This window comes from Suricata suricatta, chromosome 9, assembly GCF_006229205.1.
Source record: "Suricata suricatta isolate VVHF042 chromosome 9, meerkat_22Aug2017_6uvM2_HiC, whole genome shotgun sequence".
Classification (NCBI taxonomy): domain Eukaryota; kingdom Metazoa; phylum Chordata; class Mammalia; order Carnivora; family Herpestidae; genus Suricata; species Suricata suricatta.
The window spans coordinates 8,861,661-8,875,364 of NC_043708.1; the positions used below are offsets into that span (position 1 = coordinate 8,861,661).

Consider the following 13,704-nt stretch of genomic DNA (forward strand, 5'->3'; position numbering starts at 1 on the left):
CTGCATTCTTTGCTGCCTTTGTGAGTGACATCATGGACCCCAGAACCAGACTGCCTGAGTTCTGAATCAACCATTGACCCTTCCGAGGCCTCAATGGACTCATAATAGTACCTGGTTTATGAGGTTTAAATGTAGTCTCTGTGACATATTTAGAACAATGCGCAACAGGTGCTACCTGAGCGTGAAACCAATCACTGGGTGGGTGCCCGTTCCGTGGTGGGGCGACCCTCCCTATCCTGCGAGTGTCCATCCCGTCGACCGTGAGACGTGTCTTTCAACCCCCAGGTGCCAGCACTGTGGGGCCGGGGATGTCGGAGCTTTCCGGAGGCTCCACCAGGGCCCAGCCAGGCTCGTGGCGGGGCTGTCACTTTAAGGCTGCATGTCCTACCCAGATCTCTCCGGAGAGCAATAAGCATAACAGCCCAGCTGCTTAAGCCTGTGAAGAGAGACACTTTAGGCCCTGGGCCCTCCCATTAAATGATTCCCCCTCGAGGTAAAATTGTTTTTGATTGTTATTGTACACTTCTCAGGGTCTCCCATCCAAAAATAGGATGGGGTTCCCCAAACAGCTGTGCCCGGGGAGGTGGGAACAGCATTGGGAGAAGCTCCCCGCGGCGCCGGCCCATCTGCTGGGGGTGCGGGGCGTCCAGGTGTCTTCGCTGCCCCTCTGGATGGTCTCGACGGCCACCTGACGGCTGGGAGCTTGGCCGGAGGCCACAGAGGAGAGGACCCCATGGCCCTGGGGAGAGACGCAGCCCCACTGGGCTCCACGGCGCGTCTTGTGAGTTCAAGGCTACCTGAAGCACGTCCGGCTTTGGCTGGAAATCATCAGGTGCCTTCCGGGCCCTGCAGAGGCCCAGGTGGCAGCGTGGTGCCAGCGCCAGCCCGCCCTGACCCCCGAGAACCAGTTGTTAAAATTTCAGGAGTTTCACGAGGTCGTTAAACATTAAATTAAGCCATCATTAAACACTAAATTATGTAGACTTATACTTAAATACAAATGTAAACTTGCACTTTAAATATTAAGCACACAGGTAAGAGTGAAAATGGGCTGCACGGCATCACGGTGGTGAACGTGTGTCCTGACACCTTTGTTGGAGCCCGCGTTCTCTACGAAGCCAAGAGCGAACCCCAGCGCACACTGCGGGCTTTGGGGGGAGATGAGAGGTCGATGCGGGTTCGTTGAGGGTCGCCAGTGTCCCTGACACGCTGGTGGGGGGTGCTGAAGTGGGGGAGGCCGCGGAGGGGGACAGTTTTGCTGTGAACCAAAAACTGCCCTAAAAAATAAGATGTATTAATTAAAAAAAACAAACAACAAAGGTCATAAGTACTCAAAACTCATCAATCCTGGTAGTTTGCTAGATTTTGGCTGCCGCCCGAGCTCCAGAGGCTCTTGCTGTGTAGAGACACAGGTGATCCTGCGTCCACTCCTGTCTCTGCAACTCCGAGCCCAGGTGACATCACATCCCCATCTCGAACTCAGCCCTGGTGGGACTGTCTCTGGTGGAAATAGGCGACCGCCACACCTAGGGCTGAATGTATATGGCTGTGGGCTTGTTTGGATGCAAGTTCACAGAATAACCTTAAAGAGGGTCGTGTCTGTCACGGTCCATCATCAATAACTCCCCGAAGTTATTCTATTCTCCCAGCCTTTGAAAACTATTAAAGATGCTGTTCCTATGGTTATCGCACTCCTGAAACCTTCATTGTTCGCTCTGGTCTTACATGCTAATGTACATGCCAACCTCAGGGCGCCTGGGGGGCTCAGTCGGTTAAGCGTCCGACTTCGGCTCAGGTCATGATCTTGCAGTTTGTGAGTTCGAGCCCCGTGTTGGGCTCTGTGCTGACAGCTCAGAGCCTGGAGCCTGCTTCAGATTCTGTGTCTCCCTCTCCCTCTGCCGCTACCCTGCTCACTCTCTCTCTCTCTGTCTCTCAAAAATAAACGTTAAAAAAATTTTTTAAAAACACGTCGACCAGCATTCCTGGGGGACGTACCCTCCTTCTCCAGTTGTGACCATTGGTTGGCTAAGGCTAGCAGAGCTCATCACAGTGAACGCTTTCTTTGCGAATCCACTGGCTGTGTGGAAACCACAGTGAAGAGGTTGTATATTGTATTACTTGTTCTTATTTTTATGTTTTTAATGTTTATGTTTAATGTTCTTATGTTTATGTTTTTGAGAGAGAGCATGAGGGAGGGAGAGAGGAGGGGGGCGGGACAGAGAATTCTATGCAGGCTCTGCCCTGACAGCAGCGAGCCCAATGCAGGGCTCGAACCCAGGAAACGTGAGATCGTGACCTGAGCTGAAGTTGGAGGCTCAACCAACGGAGCCCACCAGGTGCCCCCATTGTATTAATTGCTAGCTGTGTGCTATACACACCTTTCATATCAGTAAAATTTATAGTAAATGTTTGCTTGCCGAAATGTCTTGACTTCCCTCTTGGTCCCTTAAGATAAAAGGTGAAGGGCCCGTAGCAGGTGCTTTAAAACCAAAGAGGTGAAGAATGGTAGCTGCTGTCTGCTACGGGCTCCTGGACATGAGCACCAGGCCAGACGTCCCCTCATTTAACCCTCACGACCACCTGAAGGAGGTGTCTTCAGTGGGGTTCCCTTGGAAGCAGACCCCAGAAAGATGGACAGAGTGCGTGTTGTGTCTCTGGGAGGCGATCCAGGAAACACCCATAGGGAAGCGGAGGCAGCCTATTGAAGTGAGTGTTAGCAAGCCGGCTACCAGGTCAGGACTGGAGCTGATCCCGCCCGCGGACTCTGGGAGCCAAGGGAGAACGTGCACCCAGGACTCTGCCATGCAAGGGGGCGAGGACGCTAGGGCACGGACACATCAGCTCCTGAGTGTCGCTGGTTGAATGCTACTCTGGGAGTGCATTAGGTCATTAATCCTATGTGTCTCCCATGTTGCACCATACTGCCTCCATTTTTGTTTTCTGTGATGACAGGGAGGACATCGTGTCTCTTGAGAAGGGACCAGAAAAACAGCACAAATTGTCTTCAATGGAAAACTTAGAAGTCAAGGGACAGGAGATGGAGGCTTTTACAGTCTTTCTAGGACTTGGTCTCTCTCTCACTCTCTCTCTCTCTCTCTCTCTCTCTCTCTCTCTTTCTCTCTCTCTCTCTCTCTCTGTCTCTCTCTCCTTGGGCTTTTTCCTCTGTTCTTCCCATGTTCCGAGAAGTCCTCACTTCATGTTGAGGGCTGCCCCGCTTCCAGCCTCACATCCTCCGGCTCAAGTCAACTGAGAAAAAGAGAAAGGCCCAGGTATCTGGCTGGATAAGTCGGTAGAGTGTGCAACTTGATCTCAAGGTTGTGAGTTCAAGCCCCACATTGGGCCTAGAGTTAACTTTAGAGATGACGGAGGAGGAGCAATAAGAGGAGGAGAAGAAAGAGAAAGTTTCTTCCCAGGGACTCAGGCAAAGAAGACTCAGTCTTCTGCTCGGGGCTGATTGGCCCATCTAGAGTCATGTGCCCACCGCCTTTGACCACCACAGAGGGTGATGCTCTGACACCTTGTGCCTCTTCACAAGGAGCCCATGTGCAGTGGGAAGGAGAGGACCCCATCTGCCTCAGTGACAAACGCCAACAGTAGGTGGTTGACTTGTGTCCATCAGTTCCACAAGTTCCATCGTGTTGGTCCCCAGAGTACTCTGAGCACATTGAAAGGGGGGTGAGGCATCTGCTTTATAACGCCACACAAGAGGCCTCTGATATATAGTAAGTGAAAACAGAAGCATGCAGGGGCCCCTGGGTGGCTCAGTTGGTTAAGCATTGGACTTCGGCTCAGGTTATGATCTCACAGTTCAAGAGTTGGAGCCCCGTGTCGGGCTCTGTGCTGACATTTCAGAGCCTGGAGCCTGCTTCACATTCTGTGTCTCCCCTTCTCTCTGTCCCTCCCCTGCTTGTGTTCTCTCTCTCAAAAATAAATAAACATTAAAATCTTTTTAAATGGAAGCATGCAACCCTGAACCTACGCAGTGCTTCTCAAACTCTGATATCTGGGTTGTGAATAAGATGAACGCACTTCGAACCTTCCTAGAATGTATAGTCTGTGGCAGAACTTTTCAGATTTTATTTAGTTTTTAAAAAAAATTTTTAATGTTTATTTTTGAGAGAGAGAGAGACAGAGTATGAGCATGGGGAAGGGAAGAGAGAGAGATACATGAAATCCCAAGCAGGCTCTGGGCTCTGAGCTGTCAGCATAGAGCCCAACACAGGGCTCGAACCCACGAACCGTGAGATCATGACCTGAGCCAAAGTTGGACGTTTAACCGACTGAGCCCCCAGGCGCCCTAGAGCTTTTCAGATTTTAAATGCACACGCGGGATCTTGGTAAGATACACACTCAGGTTCAGGAAGTCTGAGGTGAGGCTGAGATCCTGCATATCTTACAAACCCCCCGACCACGTGTCCACCCGCGTTCCCTTCCGTAGCAGGGATGGGGCCTACCTCCCGAGAAGAGGACCTCGTGGGGAGTCACAGACGACCTGGGCCAGAAAGGGAGGGTGAAGGTGAGCAGAAAGGAGCAGGGTGAAGCAGCCGTCTCCTGGACAGGAAGCAACCCTCTGTATTGCACTTCGGTATTTAATAGCGCAACCGAGTGAACCTTAGCTTCTGGCCCCGCCTGACCACCTCCTCACACCTCCCTGCGCCACCGCAGAGCCTGGTCCCAGCAGTTTCCTGTGACAGGCCTCTCCCCCTTCTGACGAGCCTCCCCACCCTTGAAGCGGGCCCCTTCCCAGATGCTCTGGCTCCCAGCCCCACCTGGGGCCTGGCCCTCACCGCAACCTCCATGATGAAGCTGTTTTGGGTGTGGTACGAAGCCAGCCAAGCCCTCTGCCCCAGGCCCATGGCATGGCCAGCAGGGGCCTCAGTCTCCACCCTGCTGGGGGGGGGGGGCCCTTCCAGCCCTAAGCTCTGGTGCTGCCTGGCAGACACACCGAGAAAAAAAATCTCAGATTTCAGGCACTCTCTCCCCCACGAGGAACCGACAGGATGTCTCTGCTTTCCCAGAGCCCAAGAGGGCCTTTGATGTGGCTGGGGGGCTGGTTTGGATCCTGGGTGTCCTCTCTCGTGACCGAAGCAGGGAAATGTCTTGCTGGGGAGACCCTGGGGCTGGGCTGTGGCTCTGGGTTCCAGTCAGAGAAGGAGGTTTTCACTGAGGGCCTGGCCTTGCCCCGCCCCTCCCTCTCCTCAACGACTCCTCATGCAGGGCCGGGGGGTGGGCACAAGGGTAAGTGGTGGGAAAAGAGGAAAAACCGAAGCTCCCAGTAAGCAGTAGAGTTTAACTCTGTGTCTGTCAAATGAATGAATTAATGAATGGATTCAGGTTCATTGAATTTTCTGGAAGCAAAATTCATGAATCCTTGTGGGTGGTGGGGGGCTACCCTGGGAAATGGGCTGTGATGGGCTGTGTCCTCTTGTTAAATCTCCAAGGTCTGATGCGTAGTGATTACATACATATTTGTTGAGTTTATGAATGAAGAGAACCGAACAGTTGGGGGAAAGAATATCTCCCAACAAAAATGAAGGGGCCACATACTCCAACTTCTCAGGAGGAGTCAGAATCAAGCCGTAACTAGTACACAGAGAAAGGGTTTAGGTCAGCAGTGAGTTCAAGGTGAGTCCCCCTGGGAGGTATTGGCTGATGGAGTGAGTGCCACCCAGGCTGCATTTCTAGATCTAAAACATTTAAAATGAAAGAGGTGGTTTTCTCCCACTCAGCTCTGTTTTACCACTTTTAGAGAATTATCCTGCCTGCATCCTGAGCCCTGCTATTTAAGAGAATCAATGGCAGATTGGAAAAGTCCAGAAGAAAGGGGCCTGGGGACCTAAGATAGACCCACATGAGGGCGGGTGAAGGAAGTCTTGGGGTTGATTTATCTTGAGAAGAGAAGACTCAGAATACCTAAAATTAATATCTTGAAATAGTCAAAACGCAGTCCTGGGAAGGCGACTGTGAACATTCTTTGTGTAACCAAAGGAGATAGAAGTGTTACAGACAGTCATCTTTAGAGTCAATCTTGCTGCAAGGCTACCCAGACATGGAAGAATCTGTCTCCTAAGAGAGTGAGGTAAGGGTCACAGAAGGACAGAGGTCACGTGTCCATTTAAGGAGCTGTAATTCAACAGGACAGAAAGAGCATCACCTGATGGCTTGGAGGACCCAGGTCGGAGCTGGCTGTGGTTAGATCACATTGAAGACAAAGACGAGAATCAATGAGGGGGAGGAAACAACCACAGCAACAGAAAAAAAGGGGAAGAAAAAGATGAATGAAACCAAAAATTGTTTCTTCAAAGAGTTCAATAAAGACAGATAACTAAACGCAAATAATCAAATGCAAATTAACACTGAGGAAAATACCTATGGACACAAGAGAAACTCAAACGTGATTTTTTTTTTTTTAAGTATTAGGAACAGCTGAAAGGTAATACATTGTAAAACCAAGACAAATTTTTGGAAGAATAAAAAAGCAAACAGTTACTCCCGAGGAAGTAATTGATTCTGAATAGAGCACTGTACATTTGAACGCTACTGAAATGGTAATCTAGATCCCTTTGTTACAAAAAGGTCTAGGCCCAAATGGTTTTACAAGTGAATTCTATCCAACTTTCAAGACAGAGAAAAATTCTTATTTTATACAAGTTATTTCAAAAGCAGATGAAAAACAAAAGAAACAATTTAATTAGTTTTATCAGATGATCAGTGTAATCTTGACCCCTAAATTGGATGAGAGCAGTCCAAGGAAAGAAAGTGATAGACACATAAAACAAACAAACCAGAATCAATAAATTGTTGGAACCAATAAAAAAAGCTCAGCAAGGTTACTGAATAAGAAAGAACTTAAAAAAAACAGTAGGTTTTTTAACATAAACAACAAACAGAAAATATAATAATAGTAATAACAATAAATTTACCATACACAAGAGCAACAAAGCCACAAAATGTCTTGAAAGTAACCTACAAAGAAACCATAAAACCTCCATGGAAAAAACGTAATCATTAAAAAACGTAAGGGGCACCTGGGTGGCTTAGTCAGTTAAGTGTCCGGCTTTGGCTCAGGTCATAATCTCATGATCTGTGGGTTTGAGCCCTGCATTGGTCTCTGTGCTGACAGCTCAGAGCCTGGAGCCTGTTTCCAATTCTGTATCTCCCTCTCTCTCTGACCCTCCCCTGCTTGCACTGTCTCTCTCTGTCTCTCAAAAATAAATAAAAAACATTAAAAAAAATTAAAAAAACACTTAAAACTCCCCAAATAAATAACTATTTCATGCTTTTGATGGGGTGACTTAATATTCAAAATATGTCAAATTTCTCCAAATTAATCCATAAATCAAACTCAATCTCAACCTCAATTCCAGTTGGGTTTTTTTTGAAGGATTCAATGAACTTCTTTTATAGAATAAACATCTGTGGATAGCAAAATCAACTGAGAAAAATAGGAGCAAAGAGAGATACCCTGTTCTATAACATATCGGCGCACTGCAAAGCCACTGTCCCACAAACAAAGCTGGGCTGATACGCCAAAGAAGCAAAGGCAGGGGTCGGGGGGGGGGGCCCTGGGTGGCTCAGTCGGTTAAGCATCTGGCTTCCGGCTTCGGCTCAGGTTATGATCTCACGGTTTGTGGGCTCTAGGCTGACAGCTAGCTCAGAGCCTGGAGCCTGCTTCGGATTCTGTGTCTCCCTCTCTCTGACCCTCCCCTGCTCATGCTGTCTTTCTCTGTCTCTCAAAAATAAATAAAAAACATTAAAAAAATTTTTTTAAAGAAGCAAAGAGGGGGCTTAAACAGAGATACATGTGTCTGTGGGAACTTTGGAAACACAAAAGGGGGCACCACGTTTCAAGGGGGAAAAGTAGGATTATTTAGGTGATGGGGGAACTGGAGTCATTACAGGGGGAAAAAAAATTAGATGCCTAACTAGTGGTGCAGCAAAGTCGAACTGCAGATGCATTAAAGACCTAAAAGTGAAAGAAAAACATAAACACAATGAAGTTATAGGAGATTATCTTTGTGATTTGGGGCCGTGGAAGGACTTCCTATGCAAGACCTCCAGAGTACCAGCTGTGGTTTGGATGAACCACGGGGAAAGAACAGATGGATTTTGAATATGTCAACATTGAGGATTTCTGTTCGATGAAGGGCAACCTGGACAAAGTGATAAGGGACACAAGGCAGAAATGTGCAGTACTTAAAGTCAATTAGGGACTGATAGCCTTAGATATATATGAACAGCTGTAAATCTACAAAAACCAACATCACCCCCGCCACCAAGAACAACCAGGAATCCCCACAGAAAAATAGTCAAAGAACATGAAGTAGTCATTCACACCAAAGGAGCCCCAAATTTAAAAAATTTTTTAATGTTTAGTCACTTTTCAAGAGAGAGAAAGAAACAGAGTGAAAATGGGGGAGGGGCAGAGAGAGACACACACACAGAATCCCAAGCAGGCTCCAGACTCCGAGCTGTCAGCACAGAACCCAATGCAGGGCTCGAACCCATAAGCCATGAGATCATGACCTGAGCCGAAGTCGGACACCTAACTGACTGAGTCTCCCAGGTGCCCCAGGAAGCCCCAAATTCTAACAGGCATATGAAGAAATGCTCTTATTAGTAACTAAAAAATTGCAAATGAAATCAACAATGTGGCGTCACTCTACATCTATCAGATTAGCACGAATTAGAACTGAGGATATAGGAAGGTGGATGGAATATCATCGTGGAAGGTCAGGACATGACAGGAATTGACAAGACTCAATTGGATTAATTGTGTGCATCTCCTATGACCAAGCAGTGCAAGCAGTGTCAGGTCCAGGGAAATTCTCCCCCAAATCCAGAAGTAGATATTTCTGGAAATGTTCATCACATCACCAAGTAGGTCTAGAGACCCTGCACACAACTCACACGCCAGCCACTGGGGGTGGGGGTGGTGGATGGATAATCAAGACATGCTAGATGCATACACTATGGAATACCATAAGCCATTAGGGATGGACACATAGCAACATGGACAGAACACAAATACATTTAATTGAATGGAAAAAGTGAATGAGCGTAATATCTAAGTACAATCATACTTACATGCGGTAAAATCACATGCACGTAAAATAATAGAACGCGTTTCACAACAATGGTGGCAGTGAGCTTGGGGAATGGGAAGAAAAGAGATTATGTTGAGCCATCCTTCAGTCCTTCAAGATGGGCACCTAGCGTGGACCAGCAGTGCCGTTAACCATAAACTGAGGGGTGTGATAACTCAGTCCCACAACAATAAAAAATGGGGCCAGCAAATCTCGAGGTGGGCATCCTTGGGCAAGACGATCCACCTGTCTGGGCTGGCGATACCATGTAGCAGGGCTGTCGAAAGGCTCAAAGGGAATCCATGTAGAGGACTCACTCCGTGGCCTGGCATATAGTAGGTGCTTCTTCAGTGGAGACAAGCTATAAAGTACCATGGCGGCCAAACATCTGGAGCCAAACACTGGCTCTGAGGCTTAGTGACTGTGTGATGTTGGCATGTTACTTAACCTCTCTGTGCCTGAATGTTATCCCCAGTTACCAGAGAGTAAGAAAAGCCCTGCCTGGTGAGGTTTGCTGAATTAATATACATGAAATGCTCAGAATAGCGCCTGCTACATACTCAATCCTCAATGGGCGTTTGCTTTCATTTTCATTATTCAACCCATTATTAAAAGAAGAACTGTTCTCGCTGGGTTTCTTCCAAAATCGAGAATCTACACTTTCACGAACCTGTAAAATGCCTGGAATGTGCTCAACAGATCGATCCGTGTGATCAGCGGTAGGTGGTGAATTACTGGGTACATTTTCTCTCCGTGTGTCATTCTAGAAACCTGAGCGAGACGGTCAGTGCTCCTGAAAGAGGCCTCGGCTGTGTGGCCGGAGGCAAGGAGACGGGGTGACACGGGGTGGGGCAGGAGGTGCCGCCCTGATCAGGCAGGTGTGTGCACCTGACCTGGGGCCAGCCCCACCTCGCCTTCCACTGGACGGGACAGACCTCGGGCTCTCCATCGCAGGCCCCAGAAAAGGCGTCGTCCCCCATTGCTGGGGGCATCCAGAGTGTCTCACCGTCATATGGGAATGATTTAGGACTCTGGATTGCAGGGTTCCTGGGGCAGGAGCAGGCTAAGATTTCCATAAACACGAGCACCGAGCCATTTATGGGTTTTACTAGAAATTTTATTGGCGTTTGGTCGTGTTGGCATTGTGTATGCCTTCAAATGTAAATTAGATTACTGGCAGCGGATTCAATTTAGCGGTAAAAATGTCAAGCGAGTGGAATTGGGCTGAGGATGAAACAATGCAATGACTGTTCTTGGGTCGGCAAACGGTGAAATCACCAAGCAGCGCGCGCTGAGAGGGGTGGTGGGGAGGACCAGGAAGAAGCGCTTTGTCCCCACCGCTGGGTGATAGGATGACCTTTGCCCTAGTGGCCCCCTGCATTTTCTGTCCTGGAAGGTTCCAGACTCAGTCGTCCCCAAAAGCATGAACAACACACTGCACAGACTTCTGAGGAGATACCAGTAATTGCAAATTTGGAAAGACGTCTGCAGATTGGAGGGGGGGTTGGAGGCTGCGCAGACCAATCGCCCCACGAGCCGCTGATGGGTAGTGAGCACTGAGTGTGTGCCGTGCATGTGCACAACCTTTCACAACGATCTTTGAGCAACGTGCAAATAATAGCACCATCTTATAGATGAGGAGACCCAGACAGTCTGCGGGGCAGTGCTTTGCCCAGGACCACCCGGCCAGCAAGTGCCACGGCTGGGACTCGAACCTTGGGCTCGTGCATCTAACCGTTACATTTCAGTCCTCACAGGAGAGCATCCTTGTCATAGGGGCTTCCGTGTGTGTTGTGTGTGGGGGGGGGGGTGTGCGTGCGTGCACGGTGATAATGGTACTGGGATGGGGTGTCCTGGTGGGGGAGCAGGGCTGTCGGGGCCTTTGCTGCAGGCAGCTGGTCCGTGATGAGAAGGAGTCATGGCCTCTGACCTCGGGAGAGGCTGTGGGTCCCGGACGGGCCATGCGTCTGCATTCTGTCCTCAGGTAGGCCAGCTCAGCGATCTGGGGCTGTTAGAAACAGGGTGAGGGGGGCACGTTTGACGATGGGCAATTGTATGAAATCGGGGATTCTGTAGCAAAATCGGGGCTTCCTCCCTCTGGGAGGCCGCTCCCATCAGCGGGGACACGCTGCAGTCTATGTTTTGGTTCCTCTGCATTAATTCCAAGGTGACGATGGGTGCAGGGAATACGCGGAGCTCGTGGCGGGAGGCGGGAGGAGGTGCCAGGGCTCCGCTCCGCGGGCATTTTCCCAGGGTCTCCAGCAAAGGGCTCGGTGGCCCAGTCTGTGCTGTTTGTCGGGTGAGGACCTCCTAACCCAGACCAGACCAGGAAGCGGCTGCCCCCGTCCCTGTCTCAGCTCTGCGGCCTGAGTTCACCACCCCCTTCTTCCCGGGGCTCCTCCCCAAGCAACTTGGCCCAGACCTGCCCTCTGGCTCAATCCGGTTCCTGGGACAAAGCTCTTGACAGGACCAGGCTGGTAGAAATGAACGAGCTGGGGTCTGCGGGTCTCAGGAGTGAGGCCGGAAGGGCCTCCCGCAGCCAGGTCACTGTCATCTCACCTAATAACAGGTGAGGGGCTTGGCTTTCTTTCTGGGGGGCGGCTCCAGACACAATGAGTAAGAAAGGGGTGGAATTTTATATCTGACTTTCAACTCAGTTCGGTGAATGTTTGTTGAGTATCTACTATGTGCTAAGCACAGTACCAGGTTCTGGGGGTAGAGACGCCATCCTCACAGGGCATGAAATACAGATTGAGCAGTCAGGGAAGTCTTCTCTGAGGTGGTGATGTTGAAAGTGGGCCCTGAGTGACAAGAACATACCCGTTTATCTCTGTATATCTGTGTGTGCCTATATTCTCTCACTGTACAGAACACTTACCTTCATAAGGATCCTGCAAGGTGGTGTTATCCCCACTTCACTGAAGAAGACACTAGGGTCAGGGTGGTGCAGTGAAATACTCAAGATCACACAGGACCGCAAAGCCTCAGCCCGGAAAGCCTGGGGACCCCCAGGGAGTTACCTGTCCTTGAGAGTGTGGGCTTCCCCAAGACAGGGTCTCGGTCACCACCTTCACCTCAGTGCTGAATAAATAGCAGGTGTGGTCTTTTGGGCTATGACTCATCCTAAGCTGGCCACTTACAAATCCATGAAGTTTCTAAAGATGTGACTGTAAGAGTCACCTGGGAAGTCACCTTGGGATGGCGACTGACGGCCATTTCTCCAGGGGCTGGAGGAGAACACGTGCACAGACCACCCCTGCCCCTCACCTGCAGACCTGGGATGTCCTGCCCCATTTGGAAACAGCCAACCATGAAGCTCCAGTTTTCCCCCACCCTGACGAGACAGGCAACCTATCCTGTCCCGTCGTGACCCTAAAATGCCCTTAATTGGTAATCAGCCCCCCAAGACCAAACCTGAAACCCCTCACCCTCAAAACCCCTCGCCCATTGCCAATCGCACGCGACTTCCCTGACTCTGCCCAGGACTCGGGTCACGGAACCTCGCCCGGGGACTGCAGACCCCAAATAAAGGCCTTCTTGGCTCCATAACCTGGCTTCCCTCTTTCCTTTCGTCTCTGCCTCCATCTATTAAATCTTACAGTGACATGGGGACAGTGGCCTGAGCCCGAGTTCTCTCTAACAGTGGACTTTAGGCAGGCTCATGGGAGCTGCGTGTGCAGGTGGAAATCCCTGCCAGAACCTTCAAATACCTCTCTTGTGGGGCCTTCCATCCCAGCGGGAAAGGGGCCCCCATTTATGAAATGTTTGTGTCCAAACAGCTGGTTGGTCTGCAGCAGACCCAGCGGGTGTGGGTCCTGGCTCCATCACAGCTGGTCACATGACCCAGCTCCATCACAGGTGGTCACATGACCGGGGCTCTAACACAGATGGTCACATGACCCAGCTCTAACACAGATGGACACAAGATGCGGCTCTAACACAGATGGTGACATGACCTGTCTCTAACACAGATAGTCACATGACCCGGCTCCATCACAGATGATCACAGACACGGCTCTAACACACATGGTCACATGACCCGGCTCTAACACAGATGGTCACAGGACCCAGCTCCATCACAGATAATCACAGGACCCGGCTCTAACACACATGGTCACATGACTCGGCTCTGACACAGATGGTCACATGACCTGGCTCTTACACTTATGATCACATGACCCAGCTCTAACACAGATGGTCACATGACCCAGCTCCATCACAGATGCTCACGGGTTGAGTCATCCTCCCCCCCCCCCCCCCGGGCGGGCTCAAACTAATTTCCTTGTACATGGACGCTTGCATGTCCAGGCCTCTCTGAGTGACACCTGAGATAAAGCAAACAGGGAAAAAGAAGTGTCCAAACCCCAGGGCAGGACTAGCGACATAATTTTTAGGGCTCAGGGATAATAAGAATGCAGGTCTCTTACTCAGAACCTCGAGATGGTGGAGTGGTGCACCGAGTCACATGTGGGGTGCTCCTGGCATGTTGCTGGTGAGTCTGGCTCCGCCCAAGGAGACGGTCCTCAGAGAGGTCCCCGGATGTCCCCCCCCTTCAATGGCAGGCAGTGACTCGGTGTCATTCCAAACACCAGCATTCAAAGGATGGCTGGTCGGTTTA

The 13,704-nt window shown here is 50.0% G+C and overlaps 1 long non-coding RNA gene across 2 annotated transcripts; it reads right to left on the bottom strand.

Moving 5' to 3' along the window:
• Positions 1-10,222: 10,222 nt before the first annotated feature.
• On the bottom strand, positions 10,223-12,331 carry LOC115302587. Of its 2 annotated transcripts, XR_003913544.1 has the most exons (4): positions 12,107-12,331; positions 11,965-12,004; positions 11,790-11,887; positions 10,223-11,094 (listed from the first exon to the last, which is right to left on the bottom strand). It is a non-coding gene; the product is annotated as an uncharacterized LOC115302587 (long non-coding RNA). The 2 variants fall into 2 exon arrangements; XR_003913543.1 differs by having other exon boundaries at positions 11,965-12,331.
• Between the last annotated feature and the right edge of the window lie 1,373 nt (positions 12,332-13,704).